The sequence below is a fragment of the Ylistrum balloti genome, unplaced genomic scaffold, assembly GCF_031769215.1.
Source record: "Ylistrum balloti isolate Yb309-2 unplaced genomic scaffold, AGI_CSIRO_Ybal_v1 Utg370176, whole genome shotgun sequence".
In the NCBI taxonomy this organism is placed as follows: domain Eukaryota; kingdom Metazoa; phylum Mollusca; class Bivalvia; order Pectinida; family Pectinidae; genus Ylistrum; species Ylistrum balloti.
The window spans coordinates 477850-498087 of NW_026782164.1; the positions used below are offsets into that span (position 1 = coordinate 477850).

At 34.8% G+C, this 20238-nt stretch overlaps 1 pseudogene; it reads right to left on the reverse strand.

The window, feature by feature from the left end:
• Window positions 1-1948: 1948 nt before the first annotated feature.
• Window positions 1949-19108, reverse strand: LOC132551100 (monocarboxylate transporter 7-like; annotated as a pseudogene).
• Between the last annotated feature and the right edge of the window lie 1130 nt (window positions 19109-20238).

The window sequence follows — 20238 nt, forward strand, 5'->3', positions numbered from 1 at the left end:
ATAAAAACACGATGTAACAAAGTTGTATAAAATGTATTTGGTTGTTCACCGACAACATCACGTTAAATAATGTTAAAATTACCTCAAATACAGCCGAGGCAATTCAAAACCTGTTTAAATCCTTTACCCTATAAAAAGCACCAACAGGAAGCATCATACATATAAACATATACATATTCAATGTGAAAAGAACGAGAAAAGCTTACTTTTTATCTAGAGAAAAGGATTATCACTCATAAAAAAATGTCCAAAATTAAGATAGGAAAAATCATTAAATATTAAAATGAAAAACAGACTTTTAGGACCTTTACAAAGATGGTACAAAGAAAAACGTATTTAAGAATCTGAATCACGATCTCTAACAGGGGAGGCCACTATTAAAAAAGAAGTGACTTCAAAAGGAAAGAACATAGTCCCAGAATCTGATTAACCATTGACTTTTCTGACAAATTCGTAGTAAGATCGATAAATTCCGGTTCCTCAAAGGAAAGCTACTGGCAAATTGGTAGGAAGATCGATAAATTGTTGTTCAACCACACGGTGTCCAATTTCATTTTTTTTTAAACTTAGGTAAAATATTACATGGAGTGATCGCATACAGAACAAAAAGCGTTTTACATCGATATATATATATATCATGATCAGTCTGAATTATGATCCGGATGGTATGCCGAGAGAGAATACACGTTTACTGTACGATATGATATAGTAGAAAATAAAATACCTGCTATGATTCTGATGATGAATTATGAAACAGCATTTTTCTTTATCTTTGGAATAACAAAAGAAGCGTTTTATTTTTATGGGATTAAATGATATTTTCAGAAATATTAACATATACAACACCATCTCATAAAATGTTTTCCTGCTCCAGAAATTTAATCTTTAATATGGGGAAACATAAATTACTGGGTATCAATTTTGATATAAATCGTCATAACATTTCTTAGCTGATATTTGATAAGATAATTTTGAAATAAGAGTTAAATTAATATTTTGAAGATAAGAAGTAATTTATATTTTGCATCCTGATAAAATTTATTTGGAACTTTATAAATCTTATACATGTATTCCTCTTCAGACAAATAATGTTGACTCTATCGTTCTTAAATGTGTGTTAGTGACTGCAGTGCATGTCCGGTGACGATATTGTGAAAGAATTTTATTATCTTGCATGGAACTTGGTATATATTCTGAGGTATGAGAAGGCGAAATACATGTGAGAGTAACAGGTCATGCAGACATTTACGAACTGTGTGCATTAGGAAGAAAAATAGATAAATGTTGGATTATGAAAATCATAGACTGTAGAAAAGACACGCAAGTGGTTACCACCTTTGAATACAAAATCAACATTAGATACAATTTAGCAAAATAATACATTAGATTGCAACATACAACCATATCTTCTTCTGGAACTCTCAGTGTAGACTTTTGAAACCTAGAAGGCAACTGAGGATGAAGATTCAGATTGGTGGAAAACAACATTAGGAGGTACACTACAGCATAAATCACTCCCGAATGTCATAATTTCCAATACTGGATTATTTCAAAAGAATGTCAACCTTAAGAGAATATTATGATTTGTGTCAACGTTGGAATGAAAGAATAAGTGGTTATCAGAATAATGCAGAATTCGGAGTGCCTACCATCTTCAACCCCAACGACTGTGTACAAGACTATATATTCATTGAATATAATCTACATGAAGGATCAGAACAGTGAGTTTGCTGATACATCTACGCAGCATTACCAATCTTTGTAGACACTCTGCATCTTACACAAGTTTGATGGAGGCAGGTTTATATACATTGACAAACTCACTTCCGGGTCCAACTATTTCCTTTGAATCCTTGCTTACTGGCTGTCTCAAATAATTCAACTAGGAATGAAAATGAAATGATGCCGACATATTAGAACTACATTTTTGGTACATGAAATTTGACTTTCACGAAACAGTTTTTGACTGCCTGAAGTAATGATACAAATTTCCAGCTCCCAAAACCACACCACCAAATATCATGGCCACACCACCCAAATAAAAACCGTCGTTGAAATGGCCGTTGATATCTTTCATGATACCTGAAACAGGAAGATTAAGACGAAGTATAAGCAAAAACAAACGTACATTTTCATGCATGTATATATACAAAACTTGTTATATTGTCGTATTTTGTAGAAGTACCAATATGAATATAATTAATTCCAGCATCTTCATGTTATTGACATCGAGGCATTCATCACATGATAAGGTTTGATCTGTATATATTTTTGCATCATTTTGTTTCTCACAGAATAAATAATCGCTATTTCTTTCTGTTTTTTTTTATCAATTTCTTCGATAAAAATACTCACCAGCTATTGGTGGACCGACAAACATCCCGAGTCCTTGAAAAAATATCAATATTCCAAAGGAGCTGACAAGATTCTTCACACCAAGGATATCCACAATAACTACAGATTTTTGTGATACGTATGTCCCGACAAACAAACCGTAACATGAACACACTACAGCGAGTGCTACAAAAGTGTCCACACTTGGCACTATAAATGATATCGCCGCAATCATGAACATCATAGCGTTATAAATATATACTCTGTATTTTTTAATTTGCTTCAAGTCTCCTACAAACCCTGCTATTATCCTTCCTACACCGTCAAAAATCCCAGTAATGGATACGACATAGGACGCCTGAAGATCACTCATTCCCTTTGACTTAGCGTAAGGTGGTATAAACACAAATGCAGCCTGAAATGCTACGGAAAATAACAATATGGCGACGCAAAAACAAAAAAAACGTAGATCTTTTAACAGTGAAAAATCCAATATTTTCTTTTTCGGCGTGCTGTTAGATTTACGTGAAGAAATCGATGTTTTGTTTTTATTATGTTTTTGTATATCATGGTTCAGCTTCTGTTCCAACAATTCTGTTCCTAATTCCGTATCCAAATCCTTATCTCTGGAAAACAATACGATATAACAGATAATAATGCAGTTTTCAAAGGAAAAGATTAATAATATTTTCAAATAATGCTTGTAAAGATATTTTAAAATGTTAACAGATTAAATTCTTGGTGTCTGAGAGATAAAAGTACATAGGCCTTACCTTTAAGTTATTAAAATGAAAAACATTACTGAAGAAAAAATCCATTTTTTTTTAAATTACCTGACGTGGTGTGTTGTCATTTGGATGTGAAGCGAAAGAGGTCTAAATAGACAGCCACTAATAAACAAATGTGACATCACAGCACCCAGTAAGAAAAAGCTACCAAAGTATCCATAAAATTTGAACAAGAGATCGATCATAGTAGGAAAGATAAATGACCCAAAGCCTACTCCAGACGTCGCCAATCCAACCGCGAGTCCTCGCTTTTTGTTAAAGTATTCTCCGACTATTATCACAGCAGGGGCATACGCAAATAACCTACCAACACCTGAAATATCGTAGAAATGGAATTAAAATCAGAACAAATCACGCATTTTACAGCAGATTAAATTCTTAGAAGGATATTGTGAACAAGTTTGCAAATTTTTGTCTTTTTGTATCTTTCCTGCACTCTTTTCACTGACTTTTACCTGCTGTCAGCATCAATAATTTAGTTAAATTAGTTTGTCAAGATATAGTTCAATAGGTTATCCGAACTCAGCACCGACTCTACAATAGATTTTATGAAAATGATTGGATACATAAACAGATCTGTACGCTGTTATTTGTCTTGCTTATTTCTTGTCGATTTTTGTAATATACAATTTAAGATAATATTTTACACCATTCGGCTAGTAAAATACAAACTTGTGGCTCATTCACAGTCGGGATAATGATAGTAAATCGATTTGTCCTGTATGTCTATTTAACATTCTCAAAAATGAAATAACATTTGTTTTTATGTCAAATTGTTCCGTGCAACATTCATATATACTTTTGTGGATTTTTTTTAAATATACAAAAACATATCATACACATGCTGAATATCTCTTTATATCAAATAAGAATCTATATAGTTGATAAGTGATATCAATAATAAGTGTTATGAAATGATATACAAACTACCTCCTAGAACACTATAGCTGAAGTACGTGAATGCGAGGTTCGGAGAAAGAGCTGTCGAAATCATGCTGATAAAAATAACAAGAGTTCCACCTATAACCACTGATCGGTGTGAAAAACGGTTACACAGCATGCTGCACAAAGGACCTGCAAGGAACAAATTCGTGTTTGATTTATTTCTGAATTTATGAAAAGTAATTATGAACCTACTGTAATAACATCCATTTCCTATGTTATCCGTTTAATATAAACACGTGTAAAAAAACCATAGCAACAACATGTCAGCATAATCAAAATCCATCCTCAAATTCAATAAAACTTGGGCAAAATATGCACAAAAGAAATATTTACACGTAGACGCCTGACAAAGTACAAGGAGAAGAAGACCAGATGTACCGTACGAGTAAGCGTCTTCCGCTACATTGACGACACCCGCCATGTAAACCTTGGTCAATTCAAGTAATTAATGTTACGTTCTCAAATGAGAACAAGGTATAAAATAATGGAACCAACGGGCAAACACACGAGCACTAAACACATCCACCTTCATATTGCACAAAGAAATAAAATATTTCTCAACGAGATCACTATGATGACCCTGAAATGTCCCTATAATTTTCATCAACCGGCATCTTTTGATACCCTGTTTTACGAATTTGTCCGTCAGTTGACAAGTTCTTACACGAAAAGGTGATAAAGGGAACAGACCCTAGAATATCGAGTCAACTGCGACATGTAAACACCATAGGTGTGGGATGCAGAGTAACTGCTATTCGGACACAGAAAATTCAAAATAGGGTAATCATACAGCTTGGTGGAAAGCTGTCCATGTTGTTTCAGTTGTAAAAAGAGATCGAGGTAAGCAGCAGATGTAGAAGAGTGTCGTTTATTTTGATTTCCAAGTTTGGTGTGTATAAACAGTAGGTAACAAATTTCTTGTAAAAGACAACAAGTCATCAATATATCGGCAATGGAAATCAAACGACTATGCAAGATATTTGTGATATGTTTTTCTTCAATAAAGCCGGCCTCGTTTGAAAACAAAAACATGTCAGTCAAAACGAAGAAAACATCAATTCATCCACACAACAGCAGGTCCCGCATTCACAAAACCATTCTCAATATCATGATTTTGTGCTCAATATTTAGGTTCCATCACATTCATCCGTTTCATTCCCTTTCAAGTCATATTCATGAAAAAATGTGCTCATTGACCACGCCCTACATGGTACCATATGCAGACCTAGTTAAAGTGCAGTAAAATGGTCTTGCTGAAAAATTTAACTAGCAGAGCAATATAACAGAATCAACCTCTACATCACCAAGTAAAACGTACGGTAAAGTTTTAATGGAAATAAAATTTTGTAATGAAACTATGGCTTTTAGGTTATTTGCCGACATAAGATTCTATCGAAATCACTTATTCAAAAAGCCTTATAGTTAACGTACATGTACACTTACCCAGTGTCAATCGCAAACCGGAAGAAAGAGAAAGCACCCAAGCAGTGGCCACAGCAGATTGTTGAAACTTTTCATCAAATTTTAGAAATAATATACCCGAGGATCTCTCAAGTCCGCCTGTAACACATTGATATTGATTAATTCGCTGTGTACATTAGTAGTTATATTCGTGTAGATGTTTGATTACTAGATATTATGCATGACATGAAATTGTCAAGACTATTGAACCAATTAGGATCCTCTACATAACTGTACAAATACCATCTTTGTGAAAAGTTCGATGTAAAATTAATCTAAGATACAATATTGTTAAACAAAACCTTGAAAAAACACACATAGTACAACATTCGCAGTATTCGAGCTTCGATTGATATTGAAGAATTTCACCACTGTAGGAAAGGGCGAAGTTTCAAATGGTCATACCTATGCATGAATGGACCAGCATACTCCCAAATACAATAAACCAGCCATACCCTCCGTCAGGGGCTAGGTTGATGTCCTCAATCTTGCTTGTCTCCTCATTTATATCAACATTTTCATTGGTATCGTCTAATTCTTGTCCCGTCGACAACACGCCATCAGATTTGAAGATTCCCTTTGAATCTTCATCGACTAACTCTGTTTCTAAATCATCGTTTCTTGGTAAGGCTGCACCATTGCTTACTGACTTTGATTCTTCAGTTACCGACTCTCTAATTTCCTGTTTGTCTATTCTACTGGTCTTTAATTTGTTTTGTTCAAAGTCGTTACCTAATGCCTGTGATGTTTTCCAACAGGGATGTTTCAACAGCGATTCCACTTCCCCATTTTCATTGTCGTGTCTGTCCTTGTTTTCCATCGTGCTCTGTTGACGTTTCGTCACTTTTTGCACTGAATCAGTACCAAGAAACAATATATTAAAAGTTAGTATTCAATGTACCATACACTTAAGAGGCACATATTATCGTATTGTTGAGAGTATCATTACTGCTATGCAAAGCAGATAATGACTACTGAAAAAGTCAAATGTGAAACAAGGTCAAGGAACAATGGCCCCAACCAATCTTTTACATACCGGCAAATGTTTCTTTAGAGAAATCATAAGAACACCATGTAGGGATGTTAACATAAAGGAAGGTTTTTTTCTCACAGGAACGTTTCACAAGAGGAAAATATAAATCAGGGAAACATGGTGCATGTTGCATACTGTACCTGGAACAAAAGTTTGATAGGACTATCAGTCACAAAACGAGAAAATCACAAATATGAGTAAGGGGAGCCTAAACTGTCTCCTCTTAAAAGTAAGTCAGTGTCGCACTGGGACACAACGTGTTTTACCGAAACAATCATTATACAGACTGAAATAAGAAGGCACTTATCATATGTGTAATACTATATAGGAAGTTTATATAGTGCTTCAGTCAGACAGAATAGTAAAAAATATAAACATTCACAAAAACCATGGTTTAAAATGCCGAATTTATATGCAAAGTAAATCTTTTAACTTATACGGTACACAGTAGGATAATTTATGTGCATGATTTACATTTAAATGAAATACAGCATTAATATTCCTCAGCCGAAGTGAAGATATCAGTCAATGTATTTCCATTAGATTTTGACTCGTTAATGTACGATTTACCATGTGATCTACGACCAATTACATCACATGCTCATTACTATATTTAGACATAGCATTATACATTTATAAATGTGACCGAAAGTGTAACATGTATACCTACAGCTCACATACGGGATCAGGAAAACATCTTCTGTCCCAGCTCAACATTGGTACATGAGCACGTCACACCTGTTCTATATATGTCTTAGGAGTCTAGTGCAATCGCTGTCAGCATTGCATCTTACAACTTTGCTATAGAGGATTAACTATGTCGAAATAACAAAGTACGTGAGTTATATCTGTACAATTTATATATGGGTCACGCAGTGTCATTTACACTATAAACTGAGCACATTTTATCGGTAATCAGCACGTGGTCTACAGCAGAAAACCTAACATGTCAATAAGGACATATACTTCCCACCGCAGTAGAAGCCAAGTTAATGGAGAAAATGAGATGAACAAAACAATTGTCTTTATGTCAAGAGCTTTTCAACACAGTTGACAAAGCAAACTGTTCATTTACAAAATAACTCCGTATCTACACGACTTCTGATTTGGCTATCTACAGGACTGCATAAATATCTGGGTCACCTTACAAACATACACCTTCCTTATTTTACATGTGACAGACACGTGTATTATTTAGCAATGTTTAAAATAATTCAGTGTCCTAGAGGAATATCAAAATTACAATTAGGATAATCTGAAAGGTGACGAAATGTACATACCAATGTATTCTATTAAGAATTTAGAATACATGAGTGCAGGTATTGTACTGTTCAACTTATGACATAGATCTTCTTTCTCGACAATGAAGAAGCAGGTTGTAGCACTTCTAATTCCGGATCTCAGTTAGCCACATAAATGTGTCATGATATATACTGAGAACCTACATTATTGTATTAATGAAAACTAACATTGATGTCTCTATACTTTTATCGTAATAAAATTGGACAAAAGACACACAAGGGAATAACACATTTAACTTATTCAGAGGTAGATACAGTAGAGTCAAACAGTAAATTAAACTGCATCACACAGCTATTTCATCCTTCTAGGTATCGTCAATGATGCTAAGGGCCTAAAGTTTGTAGCCTATAAGGTCACTGAGGAAAAGTCAGTGATCGAAAGAAAAGTCAAAATAAAAACTGGGGGTGCAGCAGCCCCATGATAAATAAATGTCGTAATTTCCATATATCAGATAACAGTCTTAATTACTTGTATATAGAATTAAAACACTAAATTAAACCTCGGGAATTTCAAGTCAACCAGCAGGGTCATCTACCTGCTCACTCAAAGATCGTACTAAAGACACAAGTGAATAGTGTTATTCGAATGAATTAAGAAGTGTAAAACTCACACGCATGTGTTGAACCCTGTCAGCTTTCCTTTGCTGATAACAAACTCTGACTAATCAGATAAAATTACATGTTCACCAGCTTAGTTCATGTACTCTCCATATTTCTTCCACATATACATAACCGTTTAATATCAATTGGTTTCCAACACCCTCACCTCATACATACATCTGCTCAAACGCACTTGTCCTGCACATGTTTAACCTATCAAACTACCATCTACAAAACAACTAGTTACTCAATAAATACTGACCTCTTTACACGCACTCGGCAATATCATAACATTTTAGAACCCGGTTGATGTGAGAAGACGGGTTATCCGATGCTTCGTTTCGTTATGTATTCTCTAACTGCATTATCCTCGTACCTTATCTCCCTTTGAAAGAAACAAAAGGATTAGACACCCCTGACAGATCACAACTTTTACTTAATTTCTTGTCGATATATACTAGATTGTAGTTACAGTAGCCTGCCTACTATGTAACAGGACCTTGATCACTTACCTCGGCGCGTGTGGAATGGATTCAATAAATCTAGCCTTTAATATCACATTAAAAACTAGTCCTGTATTTTTAAAGATGATGATGATAAATAAATAATAGTATGCGATATCTAAAATTATTACCAGCTGTTTGTATATTAAAAGAGTGTCATTCTTCCTTACACAGTACGTATAATCTATCCAAATCTCAAATGTTCTAGTAAAAAAGCTATTGATATTTTCTAATAGCACATCATTTTGTATTGAGAATGAGAATAAAGGTTGATTGTACCATGTCAGATTCAAACCGACAAACTCTGCATACACTGCATACACAGGCAGTTTTAATGTGTAGACTGCATTTTGTATGATATAAGCCATCGTAGAAAGACGTTTATCATTGTCCAGTGAAAATAATGATGATCAGTAACCTGAGTGTTATATGCAACGGGACACATCTTGACTGAAGAACATATAGTGCACACTATATGCGTATATATAATAGTATATATTGTGCAATCTGTATTATGACAGTAGACACATGAATCCATAAAATATGTCAAATTCTTTCTCCTTGGTATGAAAATTACACCCAAAGTATGAATGTATAGACACATGCAAAATCAAATTTAAATTTATGATATAAAATCAAAGGATTTTCATCAGGATCTCTAGGGATCCCACATTTAAATAACCAACATATTTAATGACTGACATGTAGCACACCGCACCGTAAACAGAATGAGGAACATAATCATATTAGACTCCAGAGCTCTTACGTGCCATACAGTTGACAAGATTCCGTTGCAAATGTATCTTGTCCCAGACACAATTACACTAACGTTACGGCTCTATTCACTCCTCTCTGGAGAGTTAATTGTAGGCACAGACAACGGCGATGTACTCGAAGGCATGAAGAAAACGTAAATGATACCATTAGGTGCCCTTCATGTTCGAATCACGTTGTATTCGCTTTGTCCGTGTAACGAAACCTACAAGAGGATTAAGCTAAAAGCTGTTCCTCTATACCATTAGAAACAAGCACGGGGACTTTATAAATATTGCTTATACCACACTAATTACACCATCTACTCTTGTGCGTTAGGATACGTGTACATTCGGGAATAATAGAGCTGAAATCATACAGATTGTGTAAAAAGCAGAAATGTGGGTCGCTGCGGACTTTCGGTATCACATGTTTCGAAAAAACAATTTAATGTCAATGTTCACTGTATCTGCAATGATTCCAATACCCCTTTGGTGGTATAGGTAATTAGCATGTATCTTATCATTATACATCGACAGTCTGATATCACAACTCCTCCTAAATGATATGATCTCTAAGGAAATTGAACGAGAAAAATTTACTTAGTATAAAGAGACACAGTTCGACTATTTATTCTTTCGAAAAAAGATTTAATGATTTTATACTGATATATTGCTTTATTTCACAGCTTTTCATCTCCCATAAAGCTCATCACAACCAAGAATCAATCATTATAGTTAGAAAAGAAGATTTAAGCGCAAGAAGTCGCGTTTTTAACGTAAATTTATTATCAAATCTGTTTTATCTGATTAGGAAAACACATGCTTAACATTAGATACATATATATAAAAAAATAAACAGAAACACTAATAACTACTTAAGGCACATCATCGATACTTCATGGATTACGATCACTTTCGCTCTCTGAATCCCTGGAACATGTCATGGCAAAACTGAAGGTTCTATGTATGATATCTTTTGGACAAGACGAAAAGACTAGTTTGATCTTTTGATGTTCATCAAACGAATCACGAGGTGTCGCTCCTTTGTAATCTTCAAACGGAGCGTATTAGCCTGTGATAGGTCAGTGTTTTCTCCTTGATCCAATCAAATTACTTGGCTTGTGCCTTTAGTTTTACCATTTCATGTTCCAGGGTTGCAGAGAGCGAAAGAGATTGTAACGAAGATGTTTCATGCAAAATCCTGTACAAATGTATCTCGAACACATTTGAACAAAACGTCTTCAACATAGCCATTTTGACTTCAGGCTTTCTATCTTAATACCAATGTGTTAGTGTTGTGACGTCATGTTTAAATATTATAAAACACGACAACATTATATAATGACACAACAAATGTCCAACACAAAACATCGTTATCATTGGATGATATGTAAAATCATACTTTACAATATAATTAGATCTTTGCAATCTTCTCAAGTAGTTGGCTGACAAAAAGGACATAAACTTAACAAAGTTATTACAAAACTAAATGATTATCAAAACATATATCTCAAATTAATCTATAATACATACATTTCATATCAAATATATTGTTTTATTGATAGTCTAAATAATGTTCTTGGTGGTGATTTTTCCATGATTTGTGTCATTACTTTATTTTCACTGACAAAACAATAAAGAAGAAAAAAAAGCAAAAATAACTATACTAAAATATACATTTAAATGTGATAACTCTCAATATCGTACCAGATTCCAACGTGAAATTTGAATAATAGAAAAGGACACACGTTTATAGTTAAGGACCGGCCTGGTTTTGCAAATCACCGCTTCAAAGAAGTGTTCTTTATCACGTTCAGGTCATATGAAACTCCACGTAAAATCTAGGTGTATGAATGCAAATATAACCTTGAGTCTATTTCTACACAAGCAGTATTTGAAAGCTAGTCAGTAATATGGGCTTTTGACAATCAATTCCTTGATCAAAGAAAAGAAAATCATAATACTTCTTATAATTTAGCAACATCATCCCGAGACACTTCGTCACAATAATACTGGTATAAAAGGACATCCTTTGTCTGCTTCTTTCTCCAGAGACATTGGAATATCAACCCCACGGCTAACACATATCTCTGAGCAGTATATTTTTTTATTAATGATATAGATATGGCTTAACAGCTATCTTGGTCAGGTAGTCTATCAGCTGTTTGTCAAATGAATCTATTGCCCACTTTCAATGTACATGTAAGAAAGCTGGGACATGACACACTGATAAGTAACAAACATTGCTTATGTATCAAAATCAAGTACAGATATATTGAAAAAGTTATTTTTATGACATACCAACAATTAATACATATATACATCAACATCTGGCAAGTCGAAATTAACAGCACCTGTTACCATGTATATAAGCAAGCAAGTAATTGGTCCATACTAAAAACAGCGGAAGGTTGCCATGATATAGCGCTATATCTTAGATTACTAAGATGAATTAAACAACAATATGACTGATCATATAGATATGGATCTACGTAAATATGAATTCCGAGTACTATTAGTATTTTTCCTGTGAAGGTTACATTTACTGGAATATATACTAACACGAAAAAGAAACGCAGGGTACACTAAATATACTACAAATGATTTATTGCTTGGCCTAGAATAATGACACTCGGTCAGGTTGATATGTTGTTCGCGGTCACTAGGTACACGTGTTTAAAATCACACAATACCTGACCTCCGCGCTCCGTGCGAGGCACGTGCTAAAATACAAGAATCCCGTGCAGGGGAAGGTCATTGAGTTCGCCAATGGAAATTTTCAGTCTATTTGATACTGTTCAAGTATTCGGATTGATTTTTCAAAGTTTGATTCGAATTTAGCAATTTACATCCATGCCACGATTCACGGAAGTCCAGCGGGGACAGGCTGTAGGAATGCTTTTGCAGGGTCAGGGCCAACTTCAGGTTGCTGCACATTTTGGTGTGCATATTCGGACAATTCAACGTCTTGTCCAACGTGTGCGAGTGACGGGGAGGGTCATCGACCGACCGCGAAGTGAACGTCCACGCGTCACGACGCCACATCAGGATCGGTTTATAGGACTTTCTCACTTACGTAATCGCCATCTCACAGCTACCGAAACTGCAAATAACACTATAGGCAGTCATAACCGCCATATTCATCCTGATACGGTTCGAAACCGATTACGCGTCAATGGCCTAAGAGCCCGACGTCCCTATGTTGGTCTGCCCCTAACTCCTGCGCGTCGCCAATGCCGATTGGCTTGGTTACAATCACACTCGCCCAGAAATTTTCCTATGAGGCAATGGAGACGGGTATTCTTCACTGACGAATCCCGGTTCAATCTCTACCGTTCGGACGGGCGACGTCGTGTATATCGACGTCGAGGGGAACGTTACATCGACGCGTGCGTCGCTGAGCGAGATAGGTTTGGCGGTGGTTCAGTATGTGTTTGGGGCGGTATCTCCTATGGGTTTAAATCACCCCTGATCGTGATTGACGGTTATTTAACCGGCGTAAGGTATAGAGACGAAATCCTTCGCCCAGTTGCCGTGCCATGTGTGCAAGCACGGAACCTGATATTCCAGCAAGACAATGCCCGGCCCCATGTTTGTCAGCAATTGGATAGGAGAGTTAGGAGACGTCCAAATGCCCCCACAAATCTGGTCCAGCTCACACGTGCCTTGCATAAAGAATGGAATAACATCCCCATTGCAAGGGTTAACACCTTGATGAATTCCATGCAAAGAAGAATCAGGGCTGCGACAGCTGCGCATGGAGGACACACAAGATACTGAAATGTCCGGCCGTGTTGCGCAATACAAGTAGGGTCATCGCTAAAAGGGGGATATTTTTGGCATAATTAGCATTGATAATCGATAAAACCTTCAACAAATGGTTCCAAACAGATGAAATTGTATACAAAAATGAATGAAATAATGTAACATTAAATTATATCATTTAAAAGAATCTTTTTAGGTTACACGGCATTTCTTTTTCGTTTTAGTATATATGTCAAATTATTGGTTCCTTTCGTGCACATGAAATACACGTGTAGCACTGGGTAGAGTATTAGTATCACATGGCACACATTTACAACTTTTAAATACACAATAAAGTGCAAGTCAAATCATGCATAAACAAGCCTCTGATTTGCCAAGATTTTTTAAAAAGAGAATTTGTAAAGTGAAAACATAGATTTGGTCAATTGATAATGAACGTTTCCACTGCTAACATTGCCATTGAAGAAGCATTATTTGGCCGATCTTGCATTTAATGAAACGACCATAAACCAAGAAAATACCAATAAGTCAACATCTTATAATCCAAACTCAAATTCAATAAAACTAGCGCAAAATATGAATACAAGACTTACAAGACTGTCACGCAGCAAATATCATAACATAATAATGTTGGAGAAGGCAGTAGAAAATCAAAGTTATATAAAACATATTATAACCTCTAGAAAAAAATGTGTATTATTTTGTCTTGCTAATGTTTCATGTTTACACACACACATATATATATGTAAAATCATTATTTTTCGTGTGGGATTTACTTATTTTGTGGGCACTCTTAATCCATCAACTGTTATAAAAAGTATAAGTAAATTTATTGAATTATGATATCCGCGATATGAAATAATTTTTAACCACGAAAATAGAGTCCCACAAAAATATATCAATTTACAGTATAATGTTATGATAATGAGACATATCATAGGAAAACAGGGCAAAAGTTTACAAATAGCACATTGGAAATATTTTCACAGGTATGAAAATTGACGATTGACTGATCGTAATATTCCATCCGTCATGCTTCCTCCTCGTGCACTCGCTGTTTCTTTATTCTTAGGTAATGAATTATGTTGGCTGTTGTTAAGATCAAAGCTCCTAAAAACATTGATGCTCCACCAAAATAGAACCCCGTGTCATAATGACCATTTATATCTTTCATAAAACCTGAAACACAGGAAGGGTGACCGGGGAAGGTGAATATTTAGATACCTACAATCATATAAATCATACATAGCTAATTTTTCGCATTTTCTTGACAAAACTATCATCTACAAAATACGTCTACATATAATTTTCTTTCTCTTTTCAATAAAGTTTCAAGTAACAGTGTAAATATACAGTTGTATAGATATGGGCCATTATATTTTCCATGTGTACATATTTTTTTAATTCAAACTATATCATGTTTATTTCACTAATGAATAAACATGTAAATTTTGAAATATGCAAATAGTTTTTTCCGCTACTTACCTGCTATTGGTGGACCCAGAAACATGCCAATACCCTGAAAGCATATCAATATTCCGAAGGAATTCACAAGTTTCTTCACTCCAAGGATATCCACAATAATGACGGACTTCTGACAGATATAGGTCCCAACCAATAGTCCGTAAACAGCACAAAGTACACTGAGACCCAAAAAGGTGTCAAAATGGGGTACCGATAGCGATACAAAACCCACAAGGAACAGCACGGAATTGTAGATATATATCCGATATTTCTTCACTCTTTTCATGTCCAGTATAAACCCAGATATTATACGACTAGTTCCATCACAGATTCCGATGATAGACACTATATATGAAGCATGAAGTTCAGATATACCCTTAGATTTGGCGTAGGCTGGTAAAAAAACGAAGGCCGATTGGAATGATATGGTAAATAATAATATTGCAGCACAGAAAGAAGCAAATCTCAAATCTTTCATCAAAGACAGCTCGAACATTTTTGTCTTAGGCTTACTGTCATTACTAGGGGTAAAACAGGACAACAGCTTTCCGAATTTTGACATCTTTGTTTGTGGTTGCCAGTCTGTTTTCTGTTTCATTTCATTATCTAGCATCTGCTTTTTACCATTCATCGCATCCGATCCGTTCTCACATAAAGCAGTTGTTTCGGCTCTTCCGTCAAATTCCCTGACACTCTTCCTCCTATAAGAAACCCAGTATACAAACGTAGAGATAATATATATGTTGATAATTTTTGTTACATATTTTATCTACATTAATGTAAAGGTTTTTTAGATGGTTTTTAATTTTTGCGATCTTACCTACTGTTTAATGTATTTTTTCATGGGAACTCTGCGAATGATTTCTTTGACCAATGAAGTCGTATTAAGAAATAATTATCACAGAAAAAAACCCATTACAGGTGTCTAAAATATTGGAATCTCTAATTTAACTTTAAATACTTTTTAATTACTGGCACAAACCGTTTTGCCATTTATAGTAGCAGCCGCTTTTGTGTTATTCCTCAATAACATTAAAACATTAAAAACAAAAAAGTGTTGCTCCTTACATATTTCCATACAAACTACTGTGACTATATATCACATAAGGGCAAATAACATGTGATTTATGCAAAGACCTTATAAATCAATATTGATTTATTTGTAAAACTGAAGGTTTTTGATATATAATTTAAAATCTTACATGTATTAATTCAAAAACATGCTGCAAAATATCCACGTTTGTCATACACATACCTTGTTTCATGCGCAATCATCTTTAAATGGAGCCAGAGGGGCCTAAACAAACACCCACAAACAGAAATATTCAGCATCACAGCTCCCAAAATCAGAAAAGCCCCAAAGAAACTGTAAAAGTTGAACAGGGTCTCAATGATGGTGGGGAAAAAGAAAGAGCCAAATCCAACACCAGACGTTGCAATGCCAACAGCAAGACCTCTCTTTTTGTTAAAGTACTGTCCGACTATAACTACTGCTGGGGCGTACGCTAGAAGCCTGCCTAAGCCTGTTAACACCAAGTACACACATAATATCAGGAATTAGTTTATTCCTTTACCTTACAAATACCCATCACAACATAGCAAAGTGACATTTGCTCATTTATAAGGCTGATTAATCATTAATGTCATTTTGATATTATAGAAAAATCGAAGAAATGAAATTCAGCCAAAAATGATTTACATGAAAGTACTGTTAGGAAGTTGGTCTTCTGAATGTCTAATTATGATATTCTGAAAAAAAGTGTTACAGATAATTAGCGTATAGTAAAATAAATTAAAATAATTTTAATAAAGACTTGCCAGACAAAAAATATATTTTTAAAAAAGTGACGTTAAGTATTACTTTATTATATATCTTGGCATTCATTTACTTTACCTCCTAAGACTCCAAAGCTGGCATAGGTGAAAGGCAGACTAGGTGAGACCGAAGTGATGATCAGACTTGTACATAACACAACACCTCCTGTGATTACCACCGACCGATGGGAATACTTGTTACATAGCGCGCTACAAACAGGACCTAAAACAAACAAAAGGCAATATATATTGTTATAATCATACAAAGTTGAACTACATGCAGGACTGTTACATAATACACTGCAAACTGACGTTGCATCACAAAGTATCGGACAAATTAATACGGGGACTAAAACACGAAATATCACAGTGAAACTGTTACAGTGGCGAATTGGATTTTAAATACGGGGCTTTAACACAAACTAAATAAACATAAAATTCACACATTGGCTACATGTGGCCTCTATTTGCATGTAATGTTTTCTGAATACCATTGTTCAAGTGGGTCTAAAAAGACACCCTTTCATCAACTCATCAAAACTTTATCTTGTTTGGGAATGGGGTTTATTCGCCAATGATCCAAATCACAGGTCTTTGTGCCAGGAAAGGTTCTCTCAGTGATGACCTCAGCGCTCTCTTCATTATAAAGATACAATGCGCTTATTTAGGAAATAAATAAGCAACAAAGTACGAAGGACCATATTGCTTACATAAACAACGGAATTGAGAACGTGATTAGATAAAACATGTACTTTTGATCGCTGTCACAGTTCATTTCAAGACATCTTCAATGCTGATGGCACCGAAAAGAATTTAAATGAGAACGTTGATATAAATCCAGTTTCCCTATGGATAAATATTGAATGTGTGTTCTGTCTCATGTTTATACAAAGCTGCAGCTTTTTCTGTACGTACGAACCACTGATCAGTACCGGAAGTCACAAAAAAGGGGCTGACCCCTATAGTTATCGTGTTTCCTCACTGTTGTCAGTAAACTGTGTTTTACACACCCCTGACAGAACGGGTGTGGGAATAGTTATCAGCATACTCCAACATTGCATTTAGCTCATGATTTTTTCACGTTTGAATGTGATAACCAAAGTAGTGTTCTTGTGTTTCCTTGGCGTTGCCAAGACAATTGTAACTTCATGAAGAAACCCGTTACCCATAGGCACTGTAAACTTTATTTTTGAAGGCCAGTGGGTGAAAAAACTTACAAATGAAACCATTCATTCGTCATTACATGACTAAGGCAAAAAAATGACCCGTTTTGTTTGAAGCTTTCGGTAAAACAGTAAAACAATCATTAACATTTACACTATTAAGTATAAGTATCGGAAGTCAACGTACCAAGAGTTAACCTCAAACCTGCTGGGATAGAGGTTGCCCAGGCTGTAGCGGCAGCAGACTGTTGAAATTTATCTTCAAACTTTAGATATATAATTCCAGCTGATCGTTCTATTCCTCCTGCAATGATAATATTTAATACATCAAAGGGTGTTTGTTATAACTCAAAACAAAGTTGTCTCTCTTGTTCAAATCATTGCATATACAGCAATTACATGGATGATATTGATAGTCCAATAAAAAAGTTTATATGTAATAATAAAACAGCCATGAATGTTCCTGGCTCCTATGAAAACCAGGACCGTGTGAGTTGTAAGACGTGGTGTTATGATACTTTGTGGAAATACAACATTTACTTTGTTTATTATAGCTGAAGTCCATTGAGAGGATCTTTATATGTGATAATTGTACGGGAAGGGAAGGGACACGACTGAATGCTAAGACGGGCCGGTTGGCCATGGCGTTGACATACCAGATAAAAACAGAAATAGTAACAATTAATTTCAGCATAAAAAATATTTGATCGATCATCAATGAAATACAGTTGAAACACACAAATCAGTCTTAAACATGTGTAAATTAAACAGTTTTGAAAATATATACCTATAAAGAGGTGAACCAGCAAGCTGCCCAAAACAATGAACCATCCAAACCCTCCATCAGGGGCCATGTTTTCTTCTTCTACCTCTATCGCGGGATCATTTTCTTCATCAGACCTCTCCACTGTTCCTCTAGCTTCTTTACCATCAGTCTCTCCATCCTCTGCACTGACTGTCTCCCGTAAATCTCCACTTACTAAAGGATCACGTTCCCTCACCTTTACAGGATCTTCAATGTCCAATGTTGTGTTATCTCCATCTTTCATACCACGGACAGACTGCTCTCTGATAGACGCTTTCATTTCCTGCATATTTTTATCAGTTATCGAAGTGGACTGACTAGTCTCCTGTTCCTGGGTGTTATGACAGCAATGATCATCGTCTGGTCTGGTGTCCATAATTTATAGGGTCCTTATATATATATATATACAATTATAAATCTGTTTTATATGTTTAAGGCTAAATTCAAATTTTAATAATAAAAACATTTACACATGCAATAATTTATTTTTGTGTAAAACAATCTTAACTTCATGCAATATGTAGAGTATGAATTCCTTTGTGTACATCGTATGCATTTTGATATATAAAACATACACGCAACAATAAAAAAAAAGCTAAAAATAAAAAAAAAACTTCAAAGAAGTGTCATTAATAGAAACTCTCATTTAGAAAATATGAAATAATCATCCCCTGAAAAGGGAACATTGACCCTATTTTTCAAAGAATTGTATACTTTTACAGTACAGGGAAACAGTACTTACAAGATGTGAATAAAGCATTATAAAAACTACGCTGTACTGTTGCAGATTTTACAGTGTTGTGAACTGTTGACATTAATTTATGTAAATTATATTTACCACCCATAAAATATATTTCGAAAAAGACTTATTTCAATTCATATCTTATAAAATTTGCTTAAAAGGTGTGTCAGACAAGATTTCTATTCAGGGAAGATATGAAGACCTAATTCGTTACGATGGCGTCATGAAGTATTAACTCTTCAAAGTGAAATACATATATATTGACAATTGCTGGTGTTTCTATGCCATGCACTGTAGCATATGTATATATATATAACTGTATACTCTCAACACATGGTGCAACAATAAAATACTCCTGATTTTATCTTTTTTTTTTCAAAAATAAATTTTCATTGCAGAATAAGACCAATGGTCCAATCCTCACTTGACACAGTAAGGACAGAATTACGACAGTGAATAATGCACTAAAAGTGATACTATCAACATTTTAAAAACACCAGTTGTACATATTGCAGTATGTTTATTTATTTATCTATTTATTGTAGATATCGATATGGTATAGTGATATAATTTGGAAAATACAATAACATATACCATTGTATTTTTTAAACACTACTTTTTACATGGCAATTTACAGTGTGTAGTTAAATCGTAAATTTCAAAATGTGTTCAGTTTTCGTTTTTCTTCACTAATACACACAAAATCTTGATCATTTGATTTTTTAAGACACGTCTATCACTTTACCACCACGTGACATAATTTT